The 27167-nt window shown below is 41.6% G+C and overlaps 1 protein-coding gene across 1 annotated transcript in view; it reads right to left on the reverse strand.

Annotated features, from left to right (window-relative positions):
• Positions 1–238: 238 nt before the first annotated feature.
• Positions 239–27167, reverse strand: part of LOC133622010 (uncharacterized) — a 187655-nt gene continuing 160726 nt past the window's right edge. Inside the window, exon 6 of the mRNA XM_061984522.1 lies at positions 239–420. The gene's annotated coding sequence lies outside the window, so the exon portion shown is untranslated. The remainder of the gene's footprint in view (positions 421–27167) is intronic.

Below are 27167 nucleotides of genomic sequence, written 5' to 3' on the forward strand. Positions count from 1 at the left end.
TGTGTCCGTGCGTACGTATGTGATAATGGGGGATATGGGTATTGTTTTTAACTTTGTAAAGCACTTTGCGTTGCATTTCTTTTATGTATGAAAGTAGCGAATTCGGTACCCATTCCTAATTACAAAGGGAGGTGAGAAGTCAAAATAACCGACATATCAGTTTTATTTTCAGTTAAAAGATCCTGACCCCTACACTTCAAACGGATTAGTAACACAAAGTACAACATACGCGCTGCAAACCAAGTATGGTCAACTAAAAGGTTCAGATGTTTTTTTCATAAAATCAATAAATTAAATTTAACTCTTGTTCTTCAATCGAAGTGAGGAGCGACACTGGTTTTATTCAAGGATTGCGTTGTGTTTGTGGTGCAAGGCAAGGACGAGGTGTTCCATCCTCCGTATAGTGCAACATCACAGCATCTGTAGGATTAAAGACAACGTGTAAAGACACAGAGAAGCTAACAGAGACAAGATGGAGTGAAGAATCATGTGGTAAACAGGAGTTAAGTGTCCTGATCGCCTCTAATGATCACACAGCTGAAATGTCAACTGGAAAGTAAAAACATCACCATTTTCCCTTTTCGTAGAAATGCCACTGCTGGTTGATCCGTGAAACTGTATGAGTGAATTTGATGGCTCAAAACTGTAAGACATGCAGCACTTTTGTTGATTAGGGGAAAGATACCAGAAGAATCAAATCACTTGATGGCCGGACTGAGGTTTCCTACACTCACATATTTCCACACCACTCCAAACCCTCCTCCCCTCTGGTGTGTTTGTTGTGCTACACCGCCCTTCCAGTGCATTAATCAGTCAAACCGCAGTGGCAGAGCTATTACTCATCTGATCAGAACTTTAAGAGAGAGGGATGGAGAGAGGCGAGCACATTAGCGAGAGAAGCAAAGAAGGGGCTGCTCTGTATTCATTCATTTTTTAATATCTATACCTCAGGGCTTTTCCTCTCCACATATTCAGCCATTCATCTGCTTGTGGATGCAGTCAGTCATTCATTCACCAGTTGAAATATGCAACAAACACCTCCATCCTTGCCATGGCTTTATTTAAAGTAGGCATCCTTCCTTCCTCGAAGAGAACATGTCAGATAAAACAACACAAATGTGAACAATGCAGGGACGTTTTGCTGCCCAGCAACTGGATAAAGCTGAAGGACTAAGAGCCAACAGTCAACTTTTTTTTGAGTATTTGGAGATAGCAATTGTTAGGACATTTTAGAAAATATACATTTAAAGTCTTGGACTTCATTTGAAGATCACACACAATATGCAGCCTTCACTCTGTCTAACTAATGTCACTATCTGCACAAATATGCACACATGTCATCCACCTTCAGTCCTGTCAACTACTAGCCATTGTTTTGGAGACATTGATGTGTGTTTGGGTATGTCTAATCCCTTAAGAAGAAGAATAACTGTGAATGTAACCTTAAATTTAAGCTGTCTTCAACAGCAAATGATTGGTACAATCTCCCTCTTCAACCTTGGACTTGACCCCACCCTTGTGAGGACTCTATGACCAAGGATTTGTTGCTATAAAGGGAGTGCAGAATTCTACATCGGGGTTCACTTTTGCAAAAACTTGCTTATGGAGGCATCCACTCGTGATGTTAACGTACGTAATCGACAGTGCTTTTGCGGGAGTGAGACATTTACCTGTGACCTGTTTTAATAAATGCTTGTGAAATCGGGGGTCAGCAACCCGCGGCTCTAGAGCTGCATGCGGGTCTTTAGCGCCACCCTAGTGGCTCCCTAGACCTCTTTCAGAGATGTGTGAAAATGGAAAAAGATTAAGAAAAATAAATATTTTTTGTTTAAATATATTTTCTGTAGAAGAACAAACCTGACACAAACCTTCCTAATTATTAGAAATCACACTGTTTATATTAAACATGCTTCACTGATGAGTTTTTGGCAAACGCCGTTTTGTCCAACTAATTTCAGTGATCCTTGAACTCATCGTAGTTTGTTTACATGTTCAAGTTTCTCCGATGCTGCCACAGAAAGACATGTTCCTTTTTTGTCTCATTATGTCCACCAAACGTTTTATGCTGTGCGTGAATGCAGAAAGGTGAGCTTTGTTGATTTTTTTGATTTGCTGGAGTGCTTATCAGGCATATTTGGTCAGTCCATGACTGCGAGCTAATCAATGCTAACATGCTATTTAGGCTAGCTGTATGTACATATTGCATCAGTATGCCTTGTTTGTAGGTATATTTGAGCACATTTAATTTCCTTTACTTATCTCCTCTGTGTATTGAATTTATATTTGCATGTTTCATGACACATGTATGTAATATTGGCTACATTTCTGATAGTTGTTTGTGTGTCATGTGTCACCACAGCAAACATTACCCAGCTTGCAAAGATTGTAATAAATCCTTTAGAAGAAGACAGCCTGCTGTTTCCTTAAACTTGGACACACACATCTATACCTTTGGCCACTCTGAGCCAGTAATTTCCAGAAGTTATCTCATCACGTGGGAAGCCTCCATTTTACTAATGATTTCCAATGTTGCAAAAATGTGTAGAATAAAAATTCAAATACAACATTTCTGTCAATGAAGATGTGCGTCAGCCTTTGATAGTAGGCTTATATAGCTAAAATGGACACTTAGATCATGCGTTGCCTTCATTACAACACTTATATAAGGCTTTTAAGTTTTTGCGGCTCCACACAGATTTTTATTTTGTAATTTTTGGTCCAATATGTCTGTTTCAACAGTTTGGGTTGCCAACCCCTGCTCTAACAAAAAAATGTGGGTGAAGTCTAACACAGTATAGATCTGCTAGAAGTGGATAGTAACGCGTTACATTTACTTCAGTAACTTTTTGTACGAATTGTACTTGTCAGAGTAATTTTACTGCTACATACTTTTTAAATTTTAAATTTAAACCAAACCAAACTATTACTTAAGTATTTTTGTGAAGACGAAACGCTACTTTTACTCTGTTACACTGAGTTTAAGTTTGATCGCTACATTTATTTATATCTTAATAATTTTAATCTATTGATTACTGCTTGCAAAGACATACTTATTTGGCTCGTCAGCTATCCGTCTTCCACAGAGCATTGTCACATGACTTTGTTTCTCCAATCCAACGTAAACACTAGAAGAACAAGCCGGTAGTGGGAGAGACTGACACTGTTTAACCCAACAAGCACAAAGTACAGTAATAAAATCTGAAATAAGTCATTTTTTTATTTTTATTTTATTTATAACATTCAGAATTTCTTTATATTCCCTCCTGCTCTCTAAAAACTAAATATATCCAAGCATTTAATAGCCACATACAAATAAGGTAACACGGATAGAATAGAATAGAATAGATCTTTATTGTCATTGTACATTATACAACTAAATTGCAAGCAAACCCATAAGTGCAAATTTATAGATGAAACATAAAAACATAAGGACATTGGTACTAAGATAAAAAGATAAAAATAAATAAATAAAAAACATAAAATACCAAGCACACAGAACACATGCACAGTCATTCTTTTTATGCCTTGATTGAGAGAGGTATCCCACACTTTTGTTTAGTAAAGTAAATATTTCCAGAAGATATGGGTATCTACATCAACAATATTATACAACTAAGCGGCTTGGACAGATTTGAAAAAAATATTTTCAAACTCGGGACATCCCGTGGGCCAGATTGTGGGCTATAGTTTGGGGGTCCCCTGCTCTAAAGTCACGGTACTCTTACTTGAATTACATTTTCGGTAACTCTACCCACCTCTGCTGATACGATATCAGCGGAACTCATACATACTTCTAGTATTTTGTGTGTGGAACATTAGAAAATATTTGCTCAAGTGAAATTGGAGGAGTGTTACATTTTTAGCCTTCAATCCTGATCCGACCTTGTGAGCACTCTTTGAGTAAAGAACAGGAAAATTGAGAAAAAAGTAACATTTCTATTAGCATGAAGTGCTGCCACACAGAATTTGTAAGAAAATGTTGAAAATGAAGACTACATTTCCTGCAATTGTGTACACTGTTTTTTACCTTTAGATTTATTCTCATCTACCAACCTTTTTTGGCTGTCTTTTTGACACTTAAATGTCCTATGGAATTTTAGTTTTTTTAGTACATTTTAGTAAAACAAAAAACTGCTCAGTGGCCTTGTGGTTAGAGTGCCCGCCCTGAGATCGGTAGGTCGTGAGTTCAAACCCCGGCCGAGTCATACCAAAGACTATAAAAATGGGACCCATTACCTCCCTGCTTGGCACTCAGTATCATGGGTTGGAATGGGGGTTAAATCACCAAAATGATTCCTGAACATCCCTCACCTCCCAGGGGGTAGAACAAGGGGATGGGTCAAATGTGTTGTGATGTGTGTGACTATCAGTGGTACTTTAACTTTTAACTTTAAATCATTCACAAACATTATCATCATTGAAAATGTAATGTCATATTCTATAACATGCAAGCAAACAAACTAAGAAAACGTTTCATTTGGCAACTCTATCCTTTAGCCACACCCCCTCAGGTAATACACTTCTGCAATTGTGACCTCTGTTAACAACGTCACGTCAACAATATACCTTTCTCGCTCTAGAACTGCAACTGGTTCGGAACTACTGGTGTTCGGACTGTAATCATCCAAATATGATTAGCAGCAAAGTGGACAACCGTCAATGTTGTGGCTTGAAGAGCGAACGGAGGCAACAACAACTAAGCTGGTTAGATGGTTAGCTAACGAATTGTTTCAGTGCTCTAAACCATGGTGTTTACTACATTTCGGAGAGCCAAAACAAGCTTGCTAGTTAGTTAACCATTTATCTATCTTACTGTATTTTCCGGACCATAGGGCGCGCCGGATTATAAGGCGCACTGCCGATGAGCGGATCTAGTCAGGTGTATTTTCATACAAAGGACACACTGGATTATCCATCCATCCATCCATCCATCTTCTTCCGCTTATCCGAGGTCGGGTTGCGGGGGCAGCAGCCTAAGCAGGGAAGCCCAGACTTCCCTCTCCCCAGCCACTTCGTCCAGCTCTTCCTGTGGGACCCCGAGGCGTTCCCAGGCCAGCCGGGAGACATAGTCTTCCCAACGTGTCCTGGGTCTTCCCCGCGGCCTCCTACCGGTCGGACGTGCCCTAAACACCTCCCTAGGGAGGCGTTCGGGTGGCATCCTGACCAGATGCCCGAACCACCTCATCTGGCTCCTCTCGATGTGGAGGAGCAGCGGCTTTACTTTGAGCTCCCCCCGGATGGCAGAGCTTCTCACCCTATCTCTAAGGGAGAGCCCCGCCACCCGGCGGAGGAAACTCATTTTGGCCGCTTGTACCCGTGATCTTGTCCTTTCGGTCATAACCCAAAGCTCATGACCATAGGTGAGATGGGAACGTAGATCGACCGGTAAATTGAGAGCTTTGCCTTCCGGCTCAGCTCCTTCTTCACCACAACGGATCGATATAGCGTCCGCATTACTGAAGACGCCGCACCGATCCGCCTGTCGATCTCACGATCCATTCTTCCCTCACTCGTGAACAAGACTCCGAGGTACTTGAACTCCTCCACTTGGGGCAAGATCTCCTCCCCAACCCGGAGATGGCACTCCACCCTTTTCCGGGCGAGAACCATGGACTCGGACTTGGAGGTGCTGATTCTCATCCCAGTCGCTTCACACTCAGCTGCGAACCGATCCAGTGAGAGCTGAAGATCCTGGCCAGATGAAGCCATCAGGACCACATCATCTGCAAAAAGCAGAGACCTAATCCTGCAACCACCAAACCAGATACCCTCAACGCCTTGACTGCGCCTAGAAATTCTGTCCAAAAAAGTTATGAACAGAATCGGTGACAAAGGGCAGCCTTGGCGGAGTCCAACCCTCACTGGAAACGTGTCCGACTTACTGCCGGCAATGCGGACCAAGCTCTGGCACTGATCATACAGGGAGCGGACTGCCACAATCAGACAGTCCGATACCCCATACTCTCTGAGCACTCCCCACAGGACTTCCCGAGGGACACGGTCGAATGCCTTCTCCAAGTCCACAAAACACATGTAGACTGGTTGGGCAAACTCCCATGCACCCTCAAGGACCCTGCCGAGAGTATAGAGCTGGTCCACAGTTCCACGACCAGGACGAAAACCACACTGTTCCTCCTGAATCCGAGGTTCGACTATCCGGCGTAGCCTCCTCTCCAGTACATCTGAATAGACCTTACAGGGAAGGCAGAGGAGTGTGATCCCACGATATTTAGAACACACCCTCCGGTTCCCCTTCTTAAAGAGAGGAACCACCACCCCGGTCTGCCAATCCAGAGGTACCGCCCCCGATGTCCACGCGATGCTGCAGAGTCTTGTCAACCAAGACAGCCCCACAGCATCCAGAGCCTTAAGGAACTCCGGGCGGATCTCATCCACCCCCGGGGCCTTGCCACCGAGGAGCTTTTTAACTACCTCAGCAACCTCAGCCCCCCCCACACACACACACACACACTCTATTATAGGGCACATTAAAGGAGTCATATTATTATCTTTTTTTTGTAAATTGAAGACACTTCCTTGTGGTCTACATAACATGTAATGGTGGTTCTTTGGTCAAAATGTTGCATAGATTATGTTTTACAGATCATCTTCAAGCAGCTTCACGATGCGCCGCTTTGTGGGCGGTCTTATTAACGTGGCTCACCTTCGGCAGTGTCTTCTCCCGGTCATCTTTGTTGTAGTGTGCAAGGACGGGAGTGGAAGAAGTGTCAAAACTGTTTTAATGACATTTAAGTCGCCAACAGGGCAGCATCTCTTCATCTATGGCTCACTAGTGCAATAACAAAGCCGGAAATGTGTCCTGTGAAAAACCGTCCGACCAGAACTCTTTAATAACTAAAGTTTGTTGGATGAATAATTAAAATTCACTACACCGGTATGTTTTAGCGCTTTCATGGCGAGTTTACTGACAGATATAAGTAAAAACTTTACATTACCTTGTATTAGAAATGTGGTGAGTTGGCTGCGATGGTGGGGGAGGATGCCGGACAGACCTGGCAGGCCCAAACGCATTGTGAGGGTTTGCTGGGAACGTCTGGCAGAGTCTCCTGTCAGAGAGAGTTTCAATTCCCACCTCCGGAAGAACTTTGAACATGTCACGAGGGAGGTGCTGGACATTGAGTCTGAGTGGACCATGTTCCGCACCTCTATTGTCGAGGCGGCTGATTGGAGCTGTGGCCGCAAGGTAGTTGGTGCCTGTCGTGGCGGTAATCCTAGAACCCGTTGGTGGACACCGGCGGTGAGGGATGCCGTCAAGCTGAAGAAGGAGTCCTATCGGGTTCTTTTGGCTCATGGGACTCCTGAGGCAGCGGACAGGTACCGACAGGCCAAGCGGTGTGCGGCTTCAGCAGTCGCGGAGGCAAAAACTCGGACATGGGAGGAGTTCGGGGAAGCCATGGAAAACGACTTCCGGACGGCTTCGAAGCGATTCTGGACCACCATCCGCCGCCTCAGAAAGGGGAAGCAGTGCACTACCAACACCGTGTATGGTGCGGATGGTGTTCTGCTGACCTCGACTGCGGAAGTTGTGGATCGGTGGAGGGAATACTTCGAAGACCTCCTCAATCCCACCAACACGTCTTCCTATGAGGAAGCAGTGCCTGGGGAATCTGTGGTGGGCTCTCCTATTTCTGGGGCTGAGGTTGCTGAGGTAGTTAAAAAGCTCCTCAATGGCAAGGCCCCGGGGGTGGATGAGATCCGCCCGGAGTTCCTTAAGGCTCTGGATGCTGTAGGGCTGTCTTGGTTGACAAGACTCTGCAGCATCGCGTGGACATCGGGGGCAGTACCTCTGGATTGGCAGACCGGGGTGGTGGTTCCTCTCTTTAAAAAGGGGAACCGGAGGGTGTGTTCTAACTATCGTGGGATCACACTCCTCAGCCTTCCCGGTAAGGTCTATTCAGGTGTACTGGAGAGTAGGCTACGCCGGATAGTCGAACCTCGGATTCAGGAGGAACAGTGTGGTTTTCGTCCTGGTCGTGGAACTGTGGACCAGCTCTATACTCTCGGCAGGGTCCTTGAGGGTGCATGGGAGTTTGCCCAACCAGTCTACATGTGCTTTGTGGACTTGCAGAAGGCATTCGACCGTGTCCCTCGGGAAGTCCTGTGGGGAGTGCTCAGAGAGTATGGGGTTTCGGACTGTCTGATTGTGGCGGTCCGCTCCCTGTATGATCAGTGTCAGAGCTTGGTTCGCATTGCCGGCAGTAAGTCGGACACGTTTCCGGTGAGGGTTGGACTCCGCCAAGGCTGCCCTTTGTCACCGATTCTGTTCATAACTTTTATGGACAGAATTTCTAGGCGCAGTCAAGGCGTTGAGGGGATCCGGTTTGGTGGCTGCAGGATTAGGTCTCTGCTTTTTGCAGATGATTTGGTCCTGATGGCTTCATCTGGCCAGGATCTTCAGCTCTCACTGGATCGGTTCGCAGCTGAGTGTGAAGCGACTGGGATGAGAATCAGCACCTCCAAGTCCGAGTCCATGGTTCTCGCCCGGAAAAGGGTGGAGTGCCATCTCCGGGTTGGGGAGGAGATCTTGCCCCAAGTGGAGGAGTTCAAGTACCTCGGAGTCTTGTTCACGAGTGAGGGAAGAGTGGATCGTGAGATCGACAGGCGGATCGGTGCGGCGTCTTCAGTAATGCGGACGCTGTATCGATCCGTTGTGGTGAAGAAGGAGCTGAGCCGGAAGGCAAAGCTCTCAATTTACCGGTCGATCTACGTTCCCATCCTCACCTATGGTCATGAGCTTTGGGTTATGACCGAAAGGACAAGATCACGGGTACAAGCGGCCGGAATGAGTTTCCTCCGCCGGGTGGCGGGGCTCTCCCTTAGAGATAGGGTGAGAAGCTCTGTCATCCGGGGGGAGCTCAAAGTAAAGCCGCTGCTCCTCCACATCGAGAGGAGCCAGATGAGGTGGTTCGGGCATCTGGTCAGGATGCCACCCGAGCGCCTCCCTAAGGAGGTGTTTAGGGCATGTCCGACCGGTAGGAGGCCACGAGGAAGACCCAGGACACGTTGGGAAGACTATGTCTCCCGGCTGGCCTGGGAACGCCTCGGGATCCCCCGGGAGGAGCTGGACGAAGTGGCTGGGGAGAGGGAAGTCTGGGCTTCCCTGCTTAGGCTGCTGCGCCCGCGACCCGACCTCGGATAAACGGAAGAAGATGGATGGATGGATGGATGGATTAGAAATGGCCACAGCGAAGGATGAATGTCCCATAACAAGAAGATAGAGGAAAAGAAAAAGCTTATCAAATAAGGTGTCGACACCGACTACAAAGGCAGACGCGCGCACATTTTCAGGACTTATGCAGATCTCAAATACAGATCAGCAGGTACCAGAAGAAATTTGCTTTTGCCTAACAACTTTTGCAAAACAAAACGGCCGATAATATGTCTTACCTTATACACACACCATAATAATACTCCAATTTTGAAACAGTACAATCCATCAAGCGGCGCGGCTTCACAGCTTACCAAAATGTTTGTGTTGTTTACTTGAGTCTTATTACACTCTACACATATCTCTTATGTGTGACTGCCATCTACTGGTCACACTTATCATTTCACCATGTACCAAATAAAATAGCTTTGAGGTCGGTAAGCACAACCAAAATTATTCCGTACATTAGGCGCACCGGGTTATAACTGTCGAGTTTTGAGGAAATGAAAGGATTTTAAGTGTGCCTTATAGTCCGAAACATACGGTACTTGTTGTTGCCTCTGTTGCCACAACGTTGACAGCTGTCTACTTAGCTGCTATTGATAATAGCTTGTCCTGCAACTCAGTGCAGTGTTTGGCAAGAGGAACAGCGAGTACCTGCGGCTAAGGAGAGCGTTCAACAAACGTTTTATACGTCAATTTTTTATTGATATTTCATTTAAAAAATGCGGAAGTGATATTTATGCACAAAAATGCATGTAAAAAAACTCAAATTTGCGCATTTTCGCAGAAATTTCTCATGCCAGCATTTTGGCCTCAGATCCGATCCCATTTCAAGTCCTAATCTGATACTTCTACAATAGAGTATAGGAACGGAAATGTTTATATCAAGTTTATCTTTTTAAATACAACATTTTATAGTATTGTTGTAAATAGTAAACAAAAGCAACACCTACTATTGGCTACCATTGTTTGGGTTTTGCCACCAAAGCCTTCTACTGTCCAGGGACTTACTTCCTAAGTTTGTAAAAAATAACAAAAACCGCCAAAAGAGGATTTTGTCATAATAAAAAAAAGAAAAACATCGATCTAATCACTTAAGCATTGTTCAAATACTATACTAATAAATTACAGATCATTGTCTGTTGCTTGTGCATCGAGAATGATCTGTATTACAGAACAATATGGTGCGTATGTGCTGTGTACTTTGTACTGTAAAGCCGGCATTGAGATTTCCCTTTGATGAAAGAAAGAGTTTAGCTCTGCTCTCATTGATTATTACTTGTCCAATTAATTGTGGTAACAATAGTTAATCATGTACAAGAAAAATTTGAGGCCGTCAAAGGCATAAATGATTAAAGTATTTGTGCAAAAATTACTATTCTTTACTACGTCCAAAGAGTTAAAATAAAGTTCACATATCCAACTCTGTGTGAGGAACACACAAAAACAGTCTCTGGCCCCAGGGATAAACTTGACATATATTGAATGATGTCCTATTCACAAAGACTGCCAACAGAATAACGTATTCTATGTTTTAAATATAATATCGCTATATTTCACTGGGCTTTGAAGCCACACGGTGAGTGAAAAACACAAGATGCAAAATTAGAATTGCTTGTCAATACAAAGCCTTCAGGTTGATTATTTTTCTTAGCTTATTTATGTCAAGTCTTAGTTTTTTCCTTGTCCTTTTTTAATGTTCTCAGTGGAGATAAATCTGCACAATTACTTAACAGTTCGTGAACATGAACAATATTCCTCACTCAAATCCTACAGTGGATACAATACAATAAACAAAAACAGTACTTCAGAAAAAAATTTTTTGCTGAATATCTTTTGCCACTTGCGATAACAACAACTGTGAAAACAAATTATTCCGCACTGATTAACAGATATAAATGAAAAACGATCAAATTCAAAATTGAATATTTTTTTTAAATGGCGAGGCTCAATATAACTTTTTTCACTTCTGATACGATTCCTGTATTGGAGCCCTTGAGTATTATACGTTATTAACATTGATATGTTTCAATATTAACAGGAATCATACATACTTTTATCATTTTGTAGTGTGAGATATTATAAAATGTTCGATCAAGTGCAAATATTCAAACAGAAAACAATGGTAGGTATGAAAAACACTGACATACTTGTTATTAACCCTCTATAATGGACTTATGCTGACTTTAAGTTGAAGTGAAGTAATTGGGTTTTTTTTTAAACACCTAGTGGCCACAATGATTTACCTAAGCCTCTGATGAAGTAAGTTGAATGATGCGGACACATTTGTTACTGCATACTTTCTAATAAGCTTCTGCCTTCTAGACTTTGTGTGTGTAGGCAATATGCACCTACAAGTTTTTGATACATGTTTATAATGACAAATGTGCTGTTTTAGACTGAAATATTCAGTCTCTCCAGAATTTGGCAGGCTTTTTTTGTTAGGAGTTTAGCTTAAAATGCCTGAATTTACTAAAGCTTTTTTAGAAAGTTTGAAACCTTTTTTTTTCAACAACTTGTCATTGCTTTAAGTGTTCCTCGTAACCTCAAAAAGCAGAGGATTTTTTTAGGAAACTGGAAAATTAATACTATATTGATGTTTTACTTGTTTTATACCACACATACTTAAAATTAGACACTAGATGGCAGTAAAAGCACATAATTGTCAAACTACTGTACTGTTTAATTAATTAAAACTAATAATAGTAATGATTATTGGTCACTGTCTGCTGTGTCATCCACAAGTTGCAGACATCGTAAACATTTATTTATGTTCCAACACATTTACCCCCGCATGTTAAGAGTATTTGTGAACTGTTAAGCGCAATCTATAGGGCAATTTCTTGGTAAATGAGAGAAAACGGGGGATTATCATCACACTTCAACTTTTCTAACAAAAAAATGCTGCTTTGCTAGGTCAGCATTCCAAATTAAAATCTGTGTCAGGAACCCGCGCGGCGGTTGGGACCCCAAGATGCAGGAAACAGGAGAACGACGTGCAGGTAAGAGTCTTTAATGTACTCAAAACAAGAAGGAGCAGTCATGCATCCAAAAGGTCCTCAACATAATTAATCCTCAAGCATTGAGGAACAGGTGAGGCAGGCATAAATAGCAGCTTGATTGGCAACTGCAACCAGGTGTGCCGGGCTGCCAATCGGGGACAGGTGAGGGAAACGAGCGCTCAGAGGAGACATGCAGGAAATGGAAATCAAACACAAAACAAGGAAACACAAACAGAAGTGAAGTGACAGATTGTCACAATCTGTTCTTAATTGTCTTACCCTAGATCAAATAAATGTTAAACCCATATATAAATACATGGCAACTAGGAAGTATATGTTTACATACTACATTTCCCTGAGGGCTTAGCAAGGTAGACAGAAACAAGAAGTAGGTCAGAGCTATGCGGGGGGATAATAATCAGTGACGTGCAGTCAGGGGAGACAGGTGAGGCGGGGCCTCATGTGCCATCATGGAAAGAATAAAAATGTAAAAAGAAAAAAATTAAATAAATTGTTATATGTATCCAGTGATTATACTATACAGTTATTTTCCATTTAACTTCACCAGTTTTAGATTATTTTTATTCAAAATCGCTGAATTTTCACATTTGTCGTTCAAATACTGAGAAGAGACTTGCGGTGATCAGCAGCCAGTTGAGCCTCGCCATGGATTGCGCATTGACTCGGTTAACTGCTGGCCTGCTCTGCAGTGAGACCGTATTGCTATATGAATTATATTATACATTTCCTTAGTTTAGTTAGCTGAGGTATATAATGTACAGTGTATTTTGTCAACAACTGCATGTGTGTAACGTATTTCTTGTGCTGAGCAATCATAAAACGCCTGCGAAGACGCACTGGCTGAGGCTTGCAGTAATCCCGCCTCCTGGTGGTAGAGGGCGCTAGTGATCCCAGAGATTATTCATGCGACTACTCGGCTGCAGAATAAGTGACAACAAGCAGCAACAGTTAGCAACAATCGTTTATTTTTTCCTCTCGCCTGGACGTTTAACATGGAGGATTACATATCTAAAATAAAACAGTTTTCCAAACTGGACTTTCAATCGAAGCAGGAGATAATTAAAGGAAGATCTCCATCGAGACAGAGAGACTTTTAAAACTGAAGAAAGATAAGGAAGACTTCTATTAACAATTTATCGATGCTTTTGTTCAGAAGGAGTGGCACATGGACTTCATTTATAAGTAAAGGTAAAACCATAAAAACATTTTTTTTAGGGGACGGCGTGGCGAAGTTGGTAGAGTGGCAGTGCCAGCAATCGGAGTGTTGCTGGTTATCGGGGTTCAATCCCCACCTTCTACCATCCTAGTCATGTCTGTTGTGTCCTTGGGCAAGACACTTCACCCTTGCTCCTGATGGCTGCTGGTTAGCGCCTAGCATGGCAGCTCCCGCCATCTGTGTGTGAATGGGTGAATGTGGAAATACTGTCAAAGCGCTTTGAGTACCTTGAAGGTAGAAAAGCGCTATACAAGTATAACCCATTTATCATTAAATGTGTTTTTTTGTGTGCTACAGTTTGTTTGTGTAAAGTTAAAGTTAAGTTAAAGTACCAATGATTGTCACACACACACTAGGTGTGGTGAAATTTGTCCTCTGCATTTGACCCATCCCCTTGCTCACCCCCTGGGAGGTGAGGGGAGCAGTGGGGAGCAGTGGGCAGCAGCGGCACCGAGCCCGGGAATCATTTTTGGTGATTTAACCCCCAATTCCAACCCTTGATGCTGAGTGCCAAGCAGGGAAGAATTCTGGTATGAGCTTTTAAACATAACCCGTTAACTGCTGCCAATCAAATGGTGAATAAGATACTCTTTAGGGTTCATATGTTTGTAAATCTGACTGTGATGAAGTCAGTGCCTCACCAGCCATGAACCTCACCGCACGTCACTGATAACAATTGTGTTGTTTGATAAATAAATAATTGATATAATGTTACACTTTGTTGCTTCTGCTTCCTCTACACAAGAAATAAACATAGGTTTTGATTAGACAATTGACGTGTGCGTTTGAGCGTTCTCAGAGACAATCTTGATTGGCGAAAATGACGCAGTTTGGCCAAAATCTGCAGGGAAGTTGCAGGCTTTTGACAAAGTTGCAAGGCTCTGCGTAGGTAGGTCTTTATTGTCATTGCACAAGTACAACGAAACTTTGTTTTCAGCACAAAGCCGTTCAAGATTAGACAAACAAACAGTGTACAGGGTTACAGAACAGAAACGCGGAGGGGTCGCCAAATCATGATGGGTCTTGTATATTGTTCACTTATTACGAAAATCTAGATTCTGTACTCAATACAAGAAAAGTAAAATATAAAATACAAGAAAAGACTAACATTTAGATTTTAACTGGCTATCCAGCTTTGCATAAGTAAACAGGCTTCAGGACTACTTTACATGCAAGCCTGATGCTGTTTTTTGGATGTTGTTTTTTGCTTATATCGGACCAGTATCCTCGTTTTTACCACACGTTCTAGTAGAAGTTTTACAAGCACAGGCATTGGCGCAGCCATCTTGCTATCGAGCAAACAACCATCATCCTTAACAACTGCATTTGTTTTACCCAGCAGGCTTACATTGTGTGGCAGCAGAACAGACAATAAATGCATGACTCTGACTCCTTGGGGAAGGTCCATGTTTTAATTGGTCATCAGCACTTTCCTATTCCTGCTCTGCAGGCAGGGATTAACACAAGTAGGAAGAGAGAATCCACACACAAGGCATAATTGTGCATGTGTTTGTTTTGGCAGAGCAGCAGATGGACAAACAGTGAGGCGTTCATGGTCTCCAACTTAATCAACGCTATTCTAATGAGTACCCCAAGAAAGCCCCGTAGCACCAAAATAATGCTTCTGTGTTGTCTCGTTAGATTCCCATCAGTCTTGATGTATTGTTGACTATATGGTGAGTAACCGGGGAATGATGTGCTATTGCAACCTTCATAAATCACAATGAAACATTAAACTAACATTAAATAGTAAACATATTGTTCCCTCATCACTTTTGTAGTATTTATGCTGACTAATCATCTGCTGACCAAAAAGTGTGAAGGGATTTTTGCTGATTTATTTCAATCAGCATGCCTTTATTTCTCCCTTATTTCCTGTCTCTTGCTCCCCTTTTTTACATTTTTAATATTGTTGATTTTTGTTGATCCCTCCCCCGACTCGAAATGACGGCAGATAGTGATGAGTCAGCGGTGGAACATGCTTGGCTGCATTAGCTAATTGAATGCACCCGTCTCTACAAGGCCTCACAATTTAGTATCATCATGTGTGGTTATATGAACTAAGATGACATTTGTATTTGTTGTAAAGACTTTACTAGGAAATGTCTTTCTAGCCTTTATTTAACCAGGTAAAATTCCATTGAGATCAAAGATCTCTTTTACAAGGGAGACCTGGCCAAGAGGGCAGCAGCTAGGTTACATTAAAAACAGTAAACAACACATAAAACATCAAATTTACAACAATAAAACTTGCTCACATAACACATGTGCATACAGACAAGGTGGACTGCAATCCTTTCACAGAAGCTTTAAACTATGTGATAGAATAGACTAGAATATAATAGAAAGTACTTTATTGATCCCTGGGGGAAATTCAGCACCAGAGTTTGCTCACAATAGACAATAAATACTATACAGCATTATTCGAATGTGAATAATATAAATATATTATACATATATTCTACATTTAAGTGCAGTCAAGAAGATATGTCTTTAAATCTCTAATGAGGGTGGTGTTAAAGAGTAAAAGTAGCATTCCCATAATAACAATAGTTGGGTTGAGATAGATGGACAGAGAAGAACAGGGTTATTTAGCTGGCCTCCTGATACTTAGCCATTTTGGTATCTGTACCGTTACCAAAATGTACTTTGATACTTTTCAAAATAAAGGGAACAGCGAAAAATTTAATTATTGGCTTTACGTAAGCAGACAATCTTAATTCAATTCTACTCAAAAATTGTATTTGTCCTTGTTTTTATATAAAATTATGACACATTAAACATATGTTTCCTAATGCAATCAAATAATAATATAGGCATAACATATCAGACATTGTTGGTCATGTTACCTTAAAAAAAGGAATTAGTTAAAGTTACACATTACTTCTCCCAAAAAGTACAGTTAGTAACTAAATTACCTCATTGTAGGAGTAAAACAGTATTTTTCGGACTATAAGGCGCACTTAAAATCCTTGAATTTTCTCAAAAATCGACAGTGTGCCTTATAACCCGGTGCGCCTAATGTACAGCATCATTCTGGTTGTACCAATTTTATTTGGTACATGGTGAACTGATAAGTGTGACCAGTAGATGGCAGTCATGCATAAGAGATACGTGTAGATTGCAATATGATGGAAGTAAACAATACCAAAACTTTAAATGCTCCATTGAGAATATAGAACATTACACACGGCGCTCAAAAATCTGTCAAAATGTTTTTGTTACAACTTCGGTAAGCTATGAAGCCCCGCCGCTTGATGGATTGTCGCATTAAACATACAAGTATTATTATGATACGTGTATAAGGTCCGCACAATGTTTCGGTTTCCGTTTTGTTTCGCAATATTATGCAAAAACAACTTTTCTTACCTTCTGGTACCTGCTGATGTGTATTTGGGATCTGCATAAGTCCTGAAAATGTGTGCGCGTCCGCAATTGTAGTCCATGCCGACACCGTAGTCATAAGCTTCTTATTTTTCTCTACCTTCTTATGGAACATTCATCTTCCGGTGTTGCCATTTCTAATATAAAGTAGCGCAAAGTTCTTACTTATATCTGTCAGTAGACTAGCTATCAAAGCGCTAAAAACTGTAGTGAGTTTACATAATTCACCCACGGAACTTTAGTTATTAGAGGGTTCTGGTCGGACGGTTTTTCACGGGACACATTTCCGGCGTTTATGTTGCATTACTGAGCCACGGATGATGCTGCTCCTTTATTGATTTAAGTAAAGTCTGAATGTCATTAAAACAGTTAGCTCCTTTTTTTGACACTTCTTCTCCGCGTCCTTGCACGCTACACCGCTACAACAAAGCTGACGGGGAGAAGACGCTGCCGAAGGTGAGCCACGTAAATAAGACTGCCCACAAAACGGCGCATCCTTACGAGATGCTCAGAAAGCTACTTGAAGATGATCTGTAAAACATAATCTATGCAACACTCTCACCAAATAACCACCCTTACATGTTATGTAGACCACAAGATAGTGTTTTAAATTTAGAAAAAAATCATAATATGACCCCTTTAATGCGCCTTATAATCCGGTGCACCTTTTGTATGAAAAAAGACCTCGAAAGACCCGCTCATCTGCAGTGCACCTTATAATCTAGTGTGCCATATGGTCCGAAAAATATGGTAGTTATTCAGCAAAGTAACTGAGCCGGTATTATTAATTTTGTTATTTTATACACTATTACGTTTGATAACATCTTTAATATCAAATATATTTATATTAACTCAACGAAGAATAAAAACACTATACGTAGTATTTTAGAACATTTGGGCAGCACGGTGGTAAAGGGGTTAGTGCATGTGCCTCACAATACAAAGGTCCTGAGTAGTCCTGAGTTCAATCCCGGGCTCGGGATCTTTCTGTGTGGAGTTTGCATGTTCTCCCTGTGACTGTATGGGTTCCCTCCGGGTACTCCGGCTTCCTCCCACCGCCAAAACCATGCACCTGGAGATAGGTTGATTGGCAACACTAAATTAGCCCTATTGTGTGAATGTTGTCTGTCTATCTGTGTTGGCCCTGCGATGAGGTGGCGACTTGTCCAGGGTGTACACCGCCTTCCGCCCGAATGCAGCTGAGATAGGCTCCAGCACCCCCCGCGACCCCAAAAGGGACAAGCGGTAGAAAATGGATGGATGGATGGCATATATCTGAACTCAATAGACTGCAGTGCGTCATATGATATGCATAGAAATAAAAAAAAGTATTAAAAAATACTCCTTAAAGTAACAACATTGAATATTGAAAGTACAAAGCAATATATGGTACCAACAATGTAAACTTAGGTAAAAGACACAAAAAAACATTTGGCCTTTTAAGTAGTCCAATTATCTGCACCTGTATACCAACATGCAGCCTGAAAGAACTTTAGATAAAACTGTAACCACGTTTTGGGCAAATAAATGGTATGCATTCAAATAAAACCAGTTTTAGACAGGCATATTCCCGGGCGTGGCCACCACTGATGCTCACTGCTCACCTCACCTACCAGGGGGTGATCAAGGGTGATGGGTCAAATGCAGAGAATAATTTCGCCACACCTAGTGTGTGTGTGACAAACATTGGTACTTTAACTTTAATTTATATATGAGGGGGCAGTCAGCAATGTGAAGTGGGCAACACTCGTTCCATCATGCTTCAACACTTTTTTTTCAATGCTAATACTGTAGTAGCATTGCTGCCTTATTTATATATGAATTTGGTCGTGAGCTGCAGTATGTGTCCAACTACAACTTGGGAGAAGTGGACTGCACTTCGTCAGCTATATCCATTATCCACATTTTATCAACCATCACAACATTTACCTTAACTTGATGGCATCATTTTTAAATTGAATTTATTCTCCACTTATTTAAAAAGAGAAACTTAAAAACTAAATGTATGCTACGCTAAGCAGGTATGTGTGTGTGTTGTGAAACGGAGTTACGATGCATGTCTTTATCATCATTTGTTTATGAGTGCGTTAGAAGCAGCAACAAGACATAGCTAACTTACAGTTGTGGATGTCACGATGGCTCGCCTGCTGATTGATTGATTGATTGATTGATTGAAACTTTTATTAGTAGGTTGCACAGTGAAGTACATATTCCGTACAATTGACCACTAAATGGTAACACCCGAATAAGTTGTTTAACTTGTTTAAAGGCCTACTGAAATGCGATTTTCTTATTTAAATGGGGATAGCAGGTCCATTCTATGTGTCATACTTGATCATTTTGCGATATTGCCATAATTTTGCTGAAAGGATTTAGTAGAGAACATCGACGATAAAGTTCACAACTTTTGGTCGCTGATAAAAAAGCCTTGCCTGTACCGGAAGTAGCAGACGATATGCACATGACGTAGGGCTGGGCGATATATCGATATACGCGATATATCGCGGGTTTGTCTCTGTGCGATATAGAAAATGACTATATCGTGATATCGAGTATACGTTCTCACGCAGTTGCATTTAGCTGCGGGCATTACACTACAGGCTCTTCCCACTCTTTCTCGTCTGTCCTTCTCACAGACAGCAAGCGCACCTTCTTACACACGCCACATACTGTCACGTCATACGTCACATACATATACGCCCTCCCCGAGCAGAGAGGTAGCAGCATGGCTAACGTTAGCTGTGATGCTAGCGGAGTGGTAATACAAGAGAAAGAAGGTGCAAATCTGGTAACAAATGGAGGAATAATTAATTCCCAAGAAAAACAGCAGGGGGTCCATCATCTGGCGGTGGTTTGGTTTCAGGTGGGAAGATGTCGAACAGACAACCGTAATTTGTCAAGTGTGGGGCAAAAGCGTTGCTATAAAAAGTAGCATTACTGCTGAAACAAACAGTTCAGGGTGTCCCAAGTTACCGGAGTGTGTTAAGTAAGGAGGAGGAGTTTTGTCCCTCCAGAGTTGTTGCCGTAGGGCTGTAGCGTAGGATGTGTGTGGTTGTGGAAGGAGGTGTGTGATGTTGACATTAAAGACGCGGTGGCTACCGAACATGCTCTAATGTCTCACGTTTATTATTTTATTAGATAAGTACACTGTATAGGCGAACCCAGGACACTCGGCTACACTGTTAATATGTAGCATCATTTGAAAAGTCACCCGCTAGACAAGGAAGAGGGCTTACTCCGCACATCAATATCTCCGTTCGGTGCTACACGTCCACACCATCAAAATGCCGAGGCAAACATTTCCAGATCAACACCGTATGAAAAAAATTGTGATTTTTTTAGTTGTGATTTCCTTCTCTGCATGAAGGTTTAAAAGTAGCATATATTAATGCAGTATGAAGAAGAATGTTTTAATGTAGACACATAGAATCATCATACTGCTGTGATTATATGCATCAAGTGTTCATTCAAGGATAAGGCAAAATATCGAGATATATATCGTGTATCGCAATATGGCCTTAAAATATCGCGATATTAAAAAAAGGCAATATCGCCCAGCCCTAGCGTGACGTCACAGGTTGTGGAGCTCCTCAGATCCGCACATTGTTTACAATCATGGCCACCAGCAGCGAGAGCGATTCGGACCGAGAAAGCAACAATTTCCCCATTAATTTGAACGAGGATGAAAGATTTGTGGATGAGGAAAGTGAGAGTGAAGGACTAGAGGGCAGTGGGAGCGATTCAGATAGGGAAGGTGCTGTGAGAAGCGGGTGGGACCTGATATTCAGCTGGGAATGAGTAAAACAGTAAATAAACACAAGACATATATATACTCTATTAGCCACAACACAACCAGGCTTATATTTAATATGCCACAAATTAATACCGCATAACAAACACCTCCCCCCTCCCGTCCATATAACCCGCCAATACAACTCAAACACCTGCACAACACACTCAATCCCACAGCCCAAAGTACCGTTCACCTCCCCAAAGTTCATACAGCACATATATTTCCCCAAAGTTACGTACGTCACATGCACATAGCGGCACGCACGTACGGGCAAGCGATCAAATGTTTGGAAGCTGCGCACTCACGGTACCGCGTCTGCGTATCCCACTCAAAGTCCTCCTGGTAAGAGTCACTGTTGTCCCAGTTCTCCACAGGCCAATGGTAAAGCTTGACTGTCATCTTCCGGGAATGTAAACAATTAAACACTGGCTGTGTTATCCGGCACAACAGTCAGGGGGTGCATTCTACGGCGGGGGTGCGTTATCCGGCACAACACCTGCCGCAATACACTGCAGTCCACCTACAGCTTTCTTCTTTGCTGTCTCCATTGTTCATTGAACAAATTGCAAAAGATTCACCAACACAGATGTCCAGAATACTGTGGAATTTTGCGCTGTAAACAGACGACTTAATAGCTGGCCACCATGCTGTCCCAAAATGTCCTCTACAATCCGTGACGTCACGCGCAGGCGTCATCATACCGAGACGTTTTCAGCAGGATATTCCGCGCGAAATTTAAAATTGCACTTTAGTAAGCTAACCCGGCCGTATTGGCATGTGTTGCAATGTTAAGATTTCATCATTGATATATAAACTATCAGACTGCGTGGTCGGTAGTAGTGGGTTTCAGTAGGCCTTTAAGTCGGGGTCCACTTAAATTGATTCATGATACAGATATATACTATCATATATCAATCAATCAATCAATCAATGTTTATTTATATAGCCCTAAATCACAAGTGTCTCAAAGGGCTGCACAAGCCACAATGACATCCTCGGTACAAAGCCCACATAAGGGCAAGGAAAAACTCACCCCAGTGGGACGTCGATGTGAATGACTATGAGAAACCTTGGAGAGGACCGCATATGTGGGTAACCCCCCCCTCTAGAGGAGACCGAATGCAATGGATGTCGAGTGGGTCTGACATAATATTGTGAGAGTCCAGTCCATAGTGGGGCCAGCAGGACACCATCCCGAGCGGAGACGGGTCAGCAGCGCAGAGATGTTCCCAGCCGATGCACAGGCGAGCGGTCCACCCCGGGTCCCAACTCTGGACAGCCAGCACTTCATCCATGGCCACCGGACCTGTGCCCCCCACCCCCTACACAGGAAGAGGGGAGCAGAGGAGAAAAGAAAAGAAACGGCAAATCAACTGGTCTAAAAGGGGGGGCTATTTAAAGGCTAGAGTATACAAATGAGTTTTAAGATGGGACTTAAATGCTTCTACTGAGGTGGCATCTCTAATTGTTACCGGGAGGGCATTCCATAGTACTGGAGCCCGAATAGAAAACGCTCTATAGCCCGCAGACTTTTTTTGGGCTCTGGGAATCACTAATAAGCCGGAGTTCTTTGAACGCAGATTTCTTGCCGGGACATATGGTACAATACAATCGACAAGATAGGACGGAGCTAGACCGTGTAGTATTTTATACGTAAGTAGTAAAACCTTAAAGTCACATCTTAAGTGCACAGGAAGCCAGTGCAGGTGAGCCAGTATAGGCGTAATATGATCAAACTTTCTTGTTCTTGTCAAAAGTCTAGCAGCCGCATTTTGTACCAATTGTAGTCTTTTAATGCTAGACATAGGGAGACCCGAAAATAATATGTTGCAGTAGTCGAGACGAGACGTAACGAACGCATGAATAATGATCTCAGCGTCGCTAGTGGATAAAATAGAACAAATTTTAGCGATATTACGGAGATGAAAGAAGGCCGTTTTAGTAACACTCTTAATGTGTGATTCAAAGGAGAGAGTTGGGTCGAAGATAATACCCAGATTCTTTACTGATTCGCCTTGTGTAATTGTTTGGTTGTCAAATGTTAAGGTGGTATTATTAAATAAATGTCGGTGTTTAGCAGGACCGATAATCAGCATTTCCGTTTTCTTGGCGTTGAGGTGCAAGAAGTTAGCGGACATCCATTGTTTAATTTCATTAAGACACGCCTCCAGCTGACTACAATCCGGCGTGTTGGTCAGCTTTAGGGGCATGTAGAGTTGGGTGTCATCAGCATAACAATGAAAGCTAACACCGTATTTGCGTTTGATGTCACCTAGCGGCAGCATGTAAATACTAAAGAGTGCAGGGCCAAGAACCGAACCCTGAGGAACTCCGCACGTTACCTTAACATAGTCCGAGGTCACATTATTATGGGAGACGCACTGCATCCTGTCAGTAAGATAAGAGTTAAACCACGACAAAGCTAAGTCTGACATACCAATACGTGTTTTGATACGCTCTAATAAAATATTATGATCAACGGTATCGAAAGCAGCGCTAAGATCAAGAAGCAGCAACATAGATGATGCATCAGAATCCATCGTTAGCAGTGGATCATTAGTCATTTTTGCGAGGGCTGTCTCCGTAGAGTGATTTGCCCTGAAACCGGATTGAAAAGGTTCACAGAGATTGTTAGACACTAAGTGTTCATTTAGCTGCTGTGCGACAATTTTTTCGAGGATTTTCGAAATAAAGGGAAGGTGGGACACCGGTCGGTAGTTTACCATGAGGTCAGGATCAAGGTTAGGTCTTTTGAGCAGAGGATGAATAACCGCTTTCTTGAATGCTAGGGGAACAGTGCCAGAGGAAAGTGATACGTTTATAATATTTAGCACTGATGGACCTAATAATACAAAAAGCTCCTTGATAAGTTTCCCAGGAAGTGGGTCAAGTAAACATGTAGTTTGTTTTATCCCACTTACACGCCGATATACTATCATCATAATACAGTCATCACACAAGATAATCATCAGGGTGTATACATTGAATTATTTACATTATTTACAATTCGGGGGGGTTAGGTTTGGTTGTTATCATCAGTCATCAACAATTGAGAACAGAGAAACAGAGAAATGGATATTGAAACAGTGTAGGTCTGACTTGGTAGGATATGTACAGCAAGTAGTGGTCATAGAGAGAGAGAGAGAGAGATCAGAAGGCAAAAGAAAAATATCTGCATTTGATTGTTCACATTTGATTATTAACAATCCGGGGAGGGTGTTAGTTAGTTAGCTAATGGCATCATATAGCGTGCCGTTGGAGAAAATTTCAATTTGACAAAGAGATTTATCTGACTGGCTCTACTTTGTCGCTAACACCTACCAGTCTCTCATATTTGACGCTAACAAAGAACTGTGATTGTCCCACCCATCTACAAGATTAAATCAAATAAGATTGGATTTTGTGCTTCATTCAACCAAACTGTAGCAACGCCCCACTTCACATTCTCGGTAACTGTGTTGCAACGATGGGAACAGTAATTAATTAGATTACTCGTTACTGGAAAAATAACGCCGTTAGTAACGCCTTTATACTTTAACACCGTTATTACCAACACTGATTGCAAACATACTAAACGACTTATTATTTTAGTAGTAAGTTAGCAAATGGTTACAAAGGCTCCTAATTTGGCTGCTGACGCATACATTTCTCATTGTATTATTTTGTCAAAATTATGAGGGACAAGCAGTAGAAAATTAATAGACGGATGGATTATTAATCTACTTGTGTATTTACTTTTACAATTGGCTTACTTTCTGTTTTAACATGTTCTATCTACCGCATTTTTCGGACTATAAATCACAGTTTTTTTCATAGTTTGGCCGGGGGTGCGACTTATACTCAGGAGCGACTTATGTGTGAAATTATTAACACATTACCGTAAAATATCAAATAATATTATTTAGCTCATTCACGTAAGAGACTAGACGTATAAGATTTCATCGGATTTAGCAATTAGGAGTGACAGATTATTTGGTAAACGTATAGCATGTTCTATATGTTATAATTATTTGAATGACTCTTACCATAAAATGTTACATTAACATACCAGGCACATTCTCAGTTGGTTATTTATGCGTCATATAAAGTACACTTATTCAGCCGGTTGTTCACTATTCTTTATTTATTTTAAATTGCCTTTCAAATGTGTATTCTTGGTGTTGGGTTTTATCAAATAAATTTCCCCCAAAAATGCGACTTATACTCCAGTGCGACTTATATATGTTTTTTTCCTTCTTTATTATGCATTTTCGGCCGGTGTGACTTATACTCCGGGGCGACTTATACTCCGAAAGATACGGTACACTTCTGTTAAATTGTATTAAACACTTATTTTTCTGTCGTTTTGATACTTTACATATACTTTACATTTTGAGTATGGACCCAATACCAAGTAGTTACATGGTCATATATTGGTCATACTTAAAGTCCTCCTGTGTCCAGGGATGTATTTCCTGAGTTTATAAACAACAACAAAAATGACAGCAATTTTGTGCTTACAAAAAATATCGATGAAAATCATTGTAGTATCGACCATATATGGCTCTTGTATTTGGTATGGTTACAACGGATATTTATTTAGGTCCACCCATTTGTTTACACTCAGAAGCTAGCTCGCTGTTAGCGGTTAGCTGATGAAGCCTATCTCAGCTGCATTCGGGCGGTAGGCGGGGTACACCCTGGACAAGTCGCCACCTCATTGCACATTAAAATTTTCCTGAGGGAACTCTCTTGAAGGAATCAATAAAGTACTATCTATCTATCTATCTATCATTGATTTTCAGGCGGCTAAAACACTGTAGAGGGTTGTTAGTGAGTTATGTTTTAAAGCACTGCTTGCAAGTATTTATACCTCCCCTTTTTCGTTAGTTTTTAAGATGAAATACGTCCATTATCCCTAATCTGTCTACACACTGTTTGCACTTGTAAGTGCTCCGTGTGTGTATTGACTGACATGCACCCTGGCTCATATTACCAGAAAAGTCACCACGGCACGATCGAGTTGTTCGGTATACCGGTATTAGTATAGTACCGCAATACTTGTACAAACTTGCAATAAGAAACATATGTTTAATGTACCCTAAGATGTTTTATTAAAATAAAGCCAACAATGCAATGTTTGTGGTCCCCTTTATTTATGAAAGTACCGAAAAGTACCAATACCAAAATATTGGTATCGAGACAACACTACGGCACGATATATCCATAGAAACATTTTTTTTTTAATTTTCAAAAGCAGTATCATACCTTTTTTTTTTTTAATCATTACTAATTCTCCTACTCGTATACTAGACCAGTCTTTTTCAACCACTGTGCCGCGGCACACTTGTGTGCCGTAAAATACAGTCTGGTGTGCTGTGGGAGATTATCTAATTTCACCTATTTATTAAAAATATTTTTTGCAAACCAGTAATTATAATCCGCAAATGATGTGTTGTTGTTGAGTGTCGGTGCTGTCTAGACCTTGGCAGAGTAACCGTGTAATACTCTTCCATATCAGAAGGTGGCAGCCAGTAGCTAACTGCTTTGTAGATGTCGGAAACAGCGGGAGGCAGTGTAAAGGTAAAAAGGTATCTAATGCTTAAACTAAAAATAAAACAAAAGGTGAGTACCAATACCAAAATATTGGTATCGAGACAACACTACGGCACGATATATCCATAGAAACATTTTTTTTTTAATTTTCAAAAGCAGTATCATACCTTTTTTTTTTTTAATCATTACTAATTCTCCTACTCGTATACTAGACCAGTCTTTTTCAACCACTGTGCCGCGGCACACTTGTGTGCCGTAAAATACAGTCTGGTGTGCTGTGGGAGATTATCTAATTTCACCTATTTATTAAAAATATTTTTTGCAAACCAGTAATTATAATCCGCAAATGATGTGTTGTTGTTGAGTGTCGGTGCTGTCTAGACCTTGGCAGAGTAACCGTGTAATACTCTTCCATATCAGAAGGTGGCAGCCAGTAGCTAACTGCTTTGTAGATGTCGGAAACAGCGGGAGGCAGTGTAAAGGTAAAAAGGTATCTAATGCTTAAACTAAAAATAAAACAAAAGGTGAGTGCACCTAAGAAAAGGCATTTAAAAGGGAACATTATCACAATTTCAGAATTGTTAAAACCATTAAAAATCAGTTCCCAGTGGCTTATTATATTTTTCAAAATTTTACCCATCACGCAATATCCCTAAAAAAAGCTTCAAAGTGCCTGATTTTAACCACCCGTCCATTTTCCTGTGACGTCACATAGTGAAGCCAACACAAACAAACATGAAGGAAAGAACAGCAAGCTATAGCGACATTAGCTCGGATTCAGACTCGGATTTCAGCGGCTTAAGCGATTCAACAGATTACGAATGTATTGAAACGGATGGTTGTAGTGTGGAGGCAGGTCGCGAAAACGAAATTGAAGAAGAAACTGAAGCTATTGAGACATATCGGTTTGAACCGTATGCAAGCGAAACCGACGAAAACGACACGACAGCCAGCAACACGGGAGAAAGCGAGGACAAATTCGGCGATCGCCTTCTAACCAACGATTGGTAAGTGTTTGTTTGGCATTAAAGGAAACTAACAACT

The sequence above is a fragment of the Nerophis lumbriciformis genome, linkage group LG25 (assembly GCF_033978685.3).
Source record: "Nerophis lumbriciformis linkage group LG25, RoL_Nlum_v2.1, whole genome shotgun sequence".
Lineage (NCBI taxonomy): Eukaryota > Metazoa > Chordata > Actinopteri > Syngnathiformes > Syngnathidae > Nerophis > Nerophis lumbriciformis.